At 44.1% G+C, this 9,729-nt stretch overlaps 1 non-coding gene across 1 annotated transcript; it reads right to left on the bottom strand.

Moving 5' to 3' along the window:
- Positions 1-8,994: 8,994 nt before the first annotated feature.
- On the bottom strand, positions 8,995-9,101 carry LOC111921878 (small nucleolar RNA R71). Its single transcript, XR_002860306.1, has one exon. It is a non-coding gene; the product is annotated as a small nucleolar RNA R71 (small nucleolar RNA).
- Positions 9,102-9,729: the final 628 nt, after the last annotated feature.

Raw genomic sequence — 9,729 nt, 5'->3', positions numbered from 1 at the left:
GTGTGCTGAGGAGACATATTTGGGATTTCGTGGCAAACTCAACTTACCAGACATTTGCTGAGCTCCAGGAAAATGCCCAGAAGAGGGAGATCGAGTTGGAGACTCAGGCCAGGGAGGAGGCCGAGTCTCAGAGGATGGATCGGCGGCCGGCTCAATCTCAGCCGGCAGCCAAGCGGGCTAGACCCGCTGATTTGAGACATGGAGGCGCGAAGGGCTGCACTTATGGGAAGTTCGGTAAGAGTCACGAGGGGTCGTGTAGGGCTGGGGTATGTTACAAGTGTGGGAAGGAGGGGCATATCACGAGGGATTGCACCAAGGGATTCTCGGTTTACTTTCATTGCAACCAGATTGGCCATCGGAAGGCCGAGTGCCTGTAGCTTCTTCAGGGATCAACACAAGTATCTGCACCTGCTGCTAGGACTACCAAGGTTCAGCCGGTGAAGGTCAAGGCCCCGAACGCTCGTGGGAGAGCATTTCGGCTGACCACGGAGGAGGTCCGTGCGGCGTCCGATGTTGTGGCTGGTATGTATTCTCTTTTCGTCTTTTATTTGAGTTGAGTTTTTATGCTTATATGATGATATGCGTAGGTACTTTTCTTGTGAGTTCTGTGCCTACGTTGGTATTATTTGACTCGGGTGCGAGTCGGTTGTTTGTTTCCATAACATTTAGTCAGCATATTAGTGTCCGTCGAGAGGCGTTGGATCGGCCTCTACGAGTTTACATAGCTGATGAGCGAGCAGTGTATGCTTCGGATGTGATTTGAGGATGTGTCCTTGAGATCTTCGGTGTGGAGTTTCTGATAGATCTGGTTCTAATCGTGATGGGGGACGTGTGTGTTATAGTGGGTATGGATTGGTTGAGCCGATATGGAGCTGTGATAGACTACGACCGACAGTTGGTAACGATTTGAGACCCTAGTGGGGGAGTTCTTACAGTGCACGGCGAGGGTACACGTGCGGGGTCAGCCTTTTGTTCGGCCGCCAGAGCGAGACAGAGTCTACAGCAGGGCTGTAGAGGATTTGTGGCATATGTGATGGATGCGAGGGTTGTTTCAGAGAGACCAAGGTCGGTTGATGAGGTTCCAATAGTGCGCGAGTTTCCGGATGTGTTTCCAGAGGAATTGTCGGGTATGCCTTCGGAGAGGAAGGTAGAGTTCGGTATTGAGTTGGTTCCAGGAGTTGCGCCTATCGCTAAGGCGCCTTATCGCCTTGCGCCTCCGGAGATGCAGGAGTTATCCTCACAGCTTCAGGAGCTGCTGGGAAAGGGGTTTATCAGGCCGAGCAGTTTGCCATGGGGGCGCCTATCCTTTTTGTCAAGAAGAAGGATGGCTCGCTCCGGATGTGCATTGATTATCGTGAGTTGAATAAGCTAACGGTCAAGAACTGTTACCTATTGCCGAGGATCGATGATTTGTTTGATCAGTTGCAAGGAGCATCTTGGTTCTCCAAGATCTATTTGAGGTCTGGGTATCATCAGGTGAGGGTGCGGGAGGAGGACGTCCAGAAGACAACATTTCAGACTCGTTATGGGCATTACGAGTTCGTGGTGATGCCTTTTGGACTCACCAACGCACCGGCGGTGTTCATGGATCTCATGATCAGGGTGTGCAGACCGATGTTGGATCGCTTAGTGATTGTGTTCATCGACGACATATTGGTGTATTCGAGATCCAGAGAGCAGCATGAGGAGCGTTTGAGGGAGATCATCGGAGTTCTGAGATCGGAGAGGCTTTAAGCCAAGTTCTCCAAATGTGAGTTCTGGCTACGAGAGGTTCAGTTTCTGGGACACCTCGTTAACCAGAATGGGATATTGGTCGATCCGGCCAAGATTGAGGCGGTCATGAGATGGGAGGTGCCGAGGTCACCCACCGAGATCAGGAGTTTTCAAGGTTTGGCCGACTATTATTGGAGATTTATTAAGGATTTCTCCAAGATCACCGTGCCACTCACCAAGTTGACCCGGAAGGGTGTTGCGTTTTCTTGGGGTCCAGAGCAGCAGACCTCGTTCGAGACACTTCGCCAGAAATTATGCGAAGCACCATTGTTAGTGTGACATCCCCATTTTCACCATTTATTTCTTAAAGATTTATCCTAAGAACCAATTGCCCTTCTCCCCTTCATTCCTAAGGATTTCCCTAAGGAACTGACACAATGTCTAGTGCTGCCATGGTTCTTATATTACCTCTAGTGAATACTCAATTCACAATAATTAATGAACACCTAGTTCAAGAACACCTAATGAACACTTAGTTCCAATATTACCCAACGAACACCTAGTTCACAAAAACTTGATGAACACTCAGTTCAATTACCTCTGATGAACACTAAATTCAAATATCTAATGAATACTTAGTTCGAATATCCCTGGTGAACCCAATCACCTAAGGAACACAGAGTATGAAAGCTCTTAGCTCAACCAACGTGATAATATAGTATATCTCGATCCTGCAAAATCACTAATATTATAAACACATATAAATTATATTTATAAAAAATTATATCCCATCCCGTCGATCCCCAAATACTGACCCTATACTATGATCTTACGAGATCTAGCCTAAGGAATCGGTATGAACAACAAACTGACGAAGCTGCTTTGGAAATTCCCTAGCAGCAAACGAGGATCAATAAAGACATCAAATGAGGGGAATAGACTGAGTTTCACCACGAACCTTCGTTCGCAAAACAAAGAACCACAAGACATTTTAAGTCAGGGGTAGTTATCTAGATAACAATGCCTAGGCGTGGTCTGACTATCATGAGGTATTATACCCCCAGACTTTACCTATCCCAGCATCGAAATTTGCCTAGCAGTGGCCTGAATACATGAGGTATTTAACCCCCAGACGCACCCTATCCAGCAATATAACACCAAACATACCTAGCAGTGGTCTATAACCGACACACTTTATTAGGCAGTCTACGAAGTTCCCTTAATTACTTCGTGAAAGAAAACACTGACATATGAAGCTCGGTCGATCACTTCATAAAAGAAATGCTGACTCCAAAGCTCTCTCAAAATAAAAGTATTGGGAAATACTACTAGACTACTCACATACGCTCCCGTAACTTGACACACAAAATTGTCAAAAAGACTTTGTACATGATAGTACTTCTGGCACATTATAGTACTTTGGTATGAGAAAGAATCGTACCGAGAACATAATAGTATCCTGGCACAAGCAGCACCCAAGACACAAAGCTTTGAAAAAGACTTCGTACATAAAATGTACTTCTGTACGTAGGACGTACTCCACCGATCATCAATCTCACAACACACGTAGTCTTAATAAGAGACTACCCAATGTCCAAACTTAATTGAACTAAACATCCCATTTAAGTATTAACCCATCACTAGGCAAACCTACCATACTTATAATCAATTCCCAATACTATCTCCTTTTAGGAAAAAGACTAACTGGCGTATACTTAACACAAGGTTTTAAGTAATAATACCATATATATACATCTTAACACATATTGAACCATATCTGATTCGTACGTTGTATATCATCAAATATATCTAACACGTATTTCAGAAAATAACAAATACTTCACGTACATATGTATATTTCATACTTTAATCAATTCTTGTATTAAATCACGTTCCTAAAAGGGACTATACACATGATACCTTATCGAATAAACACGTAACTCAAAAATACATAATCCGTACTCCGGATCTAAAATTAACCTCTTGATATGATCCCTACTCTCGGATCTAAAACTAATCTCTTGATCTGATCCATACTCTCGGATCTAAAACTAACCTTTTGATCTGATCCATACCCTCGGATCTAAAACAAGTTTATCTCTTTATTCCTTTATCTCATGGCCCAACCCATATTTTATCTCTTACCAACAACCTCATCTACTCATGTTCTACCCAACATATCTTTAGATACAAAATACATATATAGTTTAACTCATTAAAACTTATATAATTCACCCGTTCCACAATCATCTCAAATAAACAACAAAATATTATACACATAGCACCTATTTCATAGCAAATACTTAATATTTATGTGTTAGAAGAAAGTGACCATACACTCACTTGATTAGAAGATGATCGGACAGCACTACGGCTTGTAGAAGTAGTAATCCTCAGCAGATCTGGAAGATCTCTACAAAAATTGAACTTCTCGCGGGAAGAGCTTCGGCTCGGGAATTGCACTTCTCGGGATCTTCGGGGCCTCGGGACTTGCTTCGGGGCTCGGGAATGATACCGGGGCTTCGGGATAATTCTTGCACGAAAAACGATGCAAAAACGCGAGAGAAAGAAGAGAAATGAGCAATTGAATCAGCTGCACTCGACTCCCTTTTATAGGGTCTGGATCTGCGATTTATGCGGGGCGTACTCTTAGGTTACACGGGGCGTAACGTGGATAAGCCCGGTGACTCCCCCCTTGGATAATATCGAAAATTTATATTTAAATTAAATTTCGAAAATATTTAATAAACTTCAAAAATTCATATATTCCTCATACGAACTCCGTTTTCGACGTTCTTTATATCCACGTGTAGGTGAGACTACGATCTACAACTTTCGTTTAGACTCCATCGGCTAATTTTGAATTTATTTTTATTATTTATTTTTAGTAGGCCGGGACAGGAAAACTCCGTTATAAAATCATAACTTCTTCATCCGACGTCCGTTTTCGCCTATCTTTTTATCGTTTTACTAAAATTAATGAGATATTCGATTCTCATTTATATTGTTTCGGCTAAAAACCGCTCGGTCTCAAATCGAGTATTCGGGCTGTATACCGCTAAGTCGAAACTTCAAAAAATCATAACTTCCTCATACGAAGTCAGATTTGGGCGTTCTTTTTATGCACACTCATGATTTAACGTATTCTACAACTTTCGTTTAGATTGCTAAGACTAAATATCGCTCTAACGTAAATTCACTTTTTACGTCGCGCTGTGTCGTACCGGTTCTGTCGCGAAACTTTGACAGGTCATAACTTCTTCGTTATAACTCGGATTTCGGCGTTCTTTATATGTACGGAATCCTTGTAACATATACTACAACTTAGTTAAGATTATTCATTCTAAATAATCTTTTATCAAAAAGTCATTTTTGACGCTTATCGTCTCTAAATTGACTAGCCTTGATCTACGGGCGTTACAGTTAGCTCTTCCGGAAGGGATGGAAGATTTTATGGTTTATTGTGATGCATCGATATCCGGATTGGGAGCGGTGCTTATGAAGAGGGGGCATGTGATTGCATATGCATCGAGGCAACTTACGCCTCATGAGTCGAGATATCCCACTCATGATTTGGAGCTGGGAGCGGTAGTGTTCGCTCTCAAGATCTGGCGACATTATCTGTATGGGGTTCGGTGTACGATATACACGGACCACAAGAGCTTAAAGTATTTGATGGATCAGCCCAACCTGAATATGCGCCAGAGGAGGTGGTTGGACGTGGTTAAGGATTATGATTGTGAGATCCTGTACCACCCGGGTAAGGCTAATGTGGTAGCCGATGCATTGAGCCGTAGGGCGGAGGGCGCCCCAATTCGAGATGTTTGTTTGAGATTGTTAGTGATGACCCCGGTGTTGGATGTTATTCGTGGGGCCCATGCTGAGGCTGTGAATCCAAAGAGCCAGAAGAGAGAGCGAGTTGTCGGGCTAGTATCGAAATTTGTTACCGATAGCCGGGGGCTTATGACATTTTAGGGTCTGATATAGGTACCGTTTGTGGGCGGAACGCGTACCATTTTGATGGAAGAGGCTCATCGATCGAAATTCTCGATCCATCCCGGGGCCACTAAGATGTATTTTGACCTGAAAAAGGATTATTGGTGGCCCTGTATGAAGAGGGATGTCGCATGGTTTGTAGAGAGGTGCTTGACCTATCGCAGGGTGAAGGCCGAGCACCAGCGTCCACATGGTAAGCTGCAGCCATTAGAGATTCCCGAATGGAAATGGGAACAAATTACCATGGATTTCATCACCAAATTGCCAAGGACCGCGAGGGGGTGTCGATACAATTTAGGTGATTGTGGACAGGTTGATGAAGAGTGCTCACATCCTGGCCATCAGTGAGAGCTCTTCCGCAGAGAAGTTGGCAGAGATGTACGTGAGAGAGGTGGTATCGCGGCATGGAGTGCCGACCTCGATTGTCTCAGATCGAGATGTACGTTTCACTTCCAGATTCTGGAAGAAGTTTCATGAGGAATTGGGTACGAAACTGCATTTTAGTACCGCATACCACCCACAAATTGACGGGCAGAGTGAGCGGACGATTCAGACGCTCAAGGACATGCTCCGAGCATGTGAGTTGGATTTCAGTGGGAGTTGGGACACGTATTTTCCCTTGGCGGAATTCTCTTACAACAACAGCTATCATTCGAGCATTGGCATGCCGCCCTTTGAGCTGTTGTATGGGAGGAGGTGTCGGACCCCTATTTGCTAGGGAGAGGTAGGGCAGCGTAGTACTGAGATTGTGCTTCAGATGACAGAGCAGATCCTGCAGGTCAGACAGAGGTTGTTGACCGCTCAGAGTCGTCAAAAAGAGTTATGCAGACAGACGCCGGTCCGAGCTCGAGTTTCAAGTCGGCGACTTCATGCTCCTGAAGGTCTCTCCTTGGAACGGAGTGATCCGATTCAGGAAGAGGGGCAAGTTGGGGCCCCGATATATTGGTCCTTTCAGGGTGATCGTGAGGGTAGGCAGGGTGGCCTATCGTTTGGAGTTGCCGGCAGAGTTGGGTCAGATTCATGACACTTTCCACGTGTCGCAGTTGCGAAAGTGTATAGCCGACGAGTCAGCAGTAGTGCCATTAGAAGATATTCAGGTGGATGCGAGCCTGAATTATGCTGAAAGACCGGTGGCGATAAGGGATCGGAAGATCAAGGTTTTGAGGAACAAGGAAGTGCCACTAGTGCAGGTCCAGTGGCAACATCGGAAAGGCTCATAGTTGACTTGGGAACCGGAGCGTGAGATACGGGAGCAGCATCCAGAGTTGTTTGTAGAGTGAGACTTCGAGGGCTAAGTTTGATTCTAGTGGGGGAGAATTGTAACACCCGGATTCCCAGGTATGATATTTTTTTCCTTTATTTTTGGGTTTTGTGGGGGAACTCGGCTAGTTCATGAGTGGATTCGTATGCGAGTTCACAGCTGGACTCGGCAAGTTCATGAGTGGACTCGGCGAGTCCATGTTGTTTAATGAAACCCTAATTTCCAGGGTTTGAGACCTATTTAAAGGGTCCTATGGCTGTCATTTGCGGCAACCAACCCCCAGAGAGAAACCCTAAAGAGTTCTAGAGCGTTTGTGAGGAAGGAGAGGCAAATCTTGAACTTTTGTGGGTGTTTTTTCATGAAGGAAGTGTTCAAGGCAAGAGGAAGCTGAGGGAGGTGCAATTTTGGTGGTTCTTGAGCTCTTAGAGACTGTATTGAGGTATTATTCTCGGACCTTCTTTAGTTTTGGTGTTGATCCTTTGTGTTAGGGTTTTCTAACCCTTTTAGAGGTGGTTTTAGTAGAGCATTTGGTCCCTTCTCGAATTTTTGTTCTGGATCTGGACCCAAAGAGGTCCAGAGGCCTTAACCCTTGGAGCTTTAAGATTCCTTTTGGGAGCCATGGGCTAGGAATGTCATTTTTGGGGCTAAATCACCATTTTGGACCATTTAGATGTTATATGAGTGCCAAGGTCCGAACTTTACGTGATTATCATGCTTGGGGAGGCTAGATCTATGATTGTATGGAACAGATCTGACCTCAGAAGTTGTTTTAAGTTTGTGCATGGCATGAACTCGCCGAGTCCGAAGAACAAACTTGGCGAGTAGTATGAAGGTTGCCCGTTAATCACTCTGCGAGTGGACTTGCAGAGTTGGGGAATAACTCGGTGAGTCAGGGAGAGTCAGGGGGACTGAGTTCAAGTTGGAACTCGTCGAGTTGTTCTTAAGACTCGACGAGTTGAGTCGGGGTGGCCCCGCGATTCATGCCAGGTGGAACTCGTCGATTTAGGGGAAGTACTCGACGTGGCAAGAGAGGGTCTAAGAGAGTCAGTAGACATGTGTAGACTCGCCGAGTCGCCCTAGTGCAATCGCCAAGTCGGGTCAAAGTTTGACCATTGACCTTATTGACTTTTAGGGTTAAGTACAATTGTACTTATGAGAGTATTACTTTATGGAATTAGGCGGAGGATAGATCACACTTTTTCCGAGTCAGATATTTACCGAGACATCGAGGTGAGTCTTCTCACTATACGTTACCTAGAGTGGTACTATGCGATGACCAGAGGGTCTTATGTGTTATGTATGAGATTATGTGCTATGTGATATTTGTATGTTGTATGATGATATAGACCAGACCGGAGGGTCCAATGAGCTATGACGGGACCAAAGGGTCCAACGAGCTACGGGACTGGAGGGTCCCACTGAGACACATCGACCAGAGGGTCGTATTATAGCCTCGAGTGGCGTATGTGTTGTATGTGGTATTTTGTGGAACTCACTAAGAATTTATGCTTGCAGTTGTTGTGTTATGCGTTTCAGGTACTAGTGATGAGCGCGGGAAGGCGCCGACATGATTCGTACACACACTTGTGGAGTTTATGTTCGAGATTCTGGGGAGATGTTTTGTAATGATAACATTGATACAATTTGTTTGACACTATTTTATGAGTAAACGAATGTTTTAAAAATGAAAATTTATTTTGAAAATTTACGTCGTTACACCTCGATCCCATCCACTGCCACATTCGAGCTTAAAGGACATATTCTTTCCGCACTTAAAGATGTTCGATTTTCCGGGAAAGACTATGAGGATGCATACAAACACCTTGATGAAGTCAATGACAAAGCAGATAACTTCAACGTCCCTAATGTTCCAAGAGAGACAATGCTTTTTGAGAATGCCTCCCGTTACTTTCAAGGGAGCCGCTATGGATTAGCTAAAATCACTTCCACCCGGTGCAATTACTAGTTGGGCATAGATGAGAGAAAAAATTTTAGAACACTCTTTCCCACCTTACAAGGTTGCTAAACTCAAGAAAGCCATAGCCAACTTTGAGCAACAACCGGGGGAGTTATTGTACGAAGCATGAGAACGCTACAAGGGATTGATAAGGAATTGCCCCCAAAATGACTTGAATGAATAACAAGAAGTTTCTATTTTTTATGATGGGTTAATGTCATGACAAGGCAACTCCTTTATTCTCAAGGGCCATTGACTAAGAAAAAACTGGCTAAAATCAAGGAATTAATTGAAGAGTTTTCCAAGCATTCTCATGATTACCATAATCCAAGATATGATGGAGCAAAAGGAATTGGAAGTGGGACATCTAAAGACATGGCAGCTGTGTTGGCAATGCTAAATAAAATGGACCGTAGGATGACCCAAATGGATCAATCCATACATGCTATTAGAGTGGTTTGTGAGAGGTGCAATGTTCCACACTTGACAAAAGATTGCCATTTGGATGATAATGGAAATAAGAAAGCTCAAGTATTCTACTCAAGTGGAGATAAGTGTGATGAAGATTAGAGGAAGTCTAAGAAAGAGTGGTTTCCATATAATGAATATAAAAAGAAAAAAGAAGAAAAATATAGGCAAACAGGCCAAGGCTTTTACCAAAAAGAGAAATCACCACCTGAGAAGAAGGTTGATCTTGAGTCTGTTTTAGCCAGATTTATGGAAGCTTTGAAAAAACGTCACGATGAAAGATGCAGCAGTGAGAAAACAACAAGCCCTATTAAGGAATCACCAAGCATCGGTT

This window comes from Lactuca sativa, chromosome 6 (genome assembly GCF_002870075.4).
Source record: "Lactuca sativa cultivar Salinas chromosome 6, Lsat_Salinas_v11, whole genome shotgun sequence".
NCBI classification, from domain to species: domain Eukaryota; kingdom Viridiplantae; phylum Streptophyta; class Magnoliopsida; order Asterales; family Asteraceae; genus Lactuca; species Lactuca sativa.
Note: the sequence above shows the minus strand (reverse complement) of the source record. Positions and strands in the feature narration are given on the sequence as shown.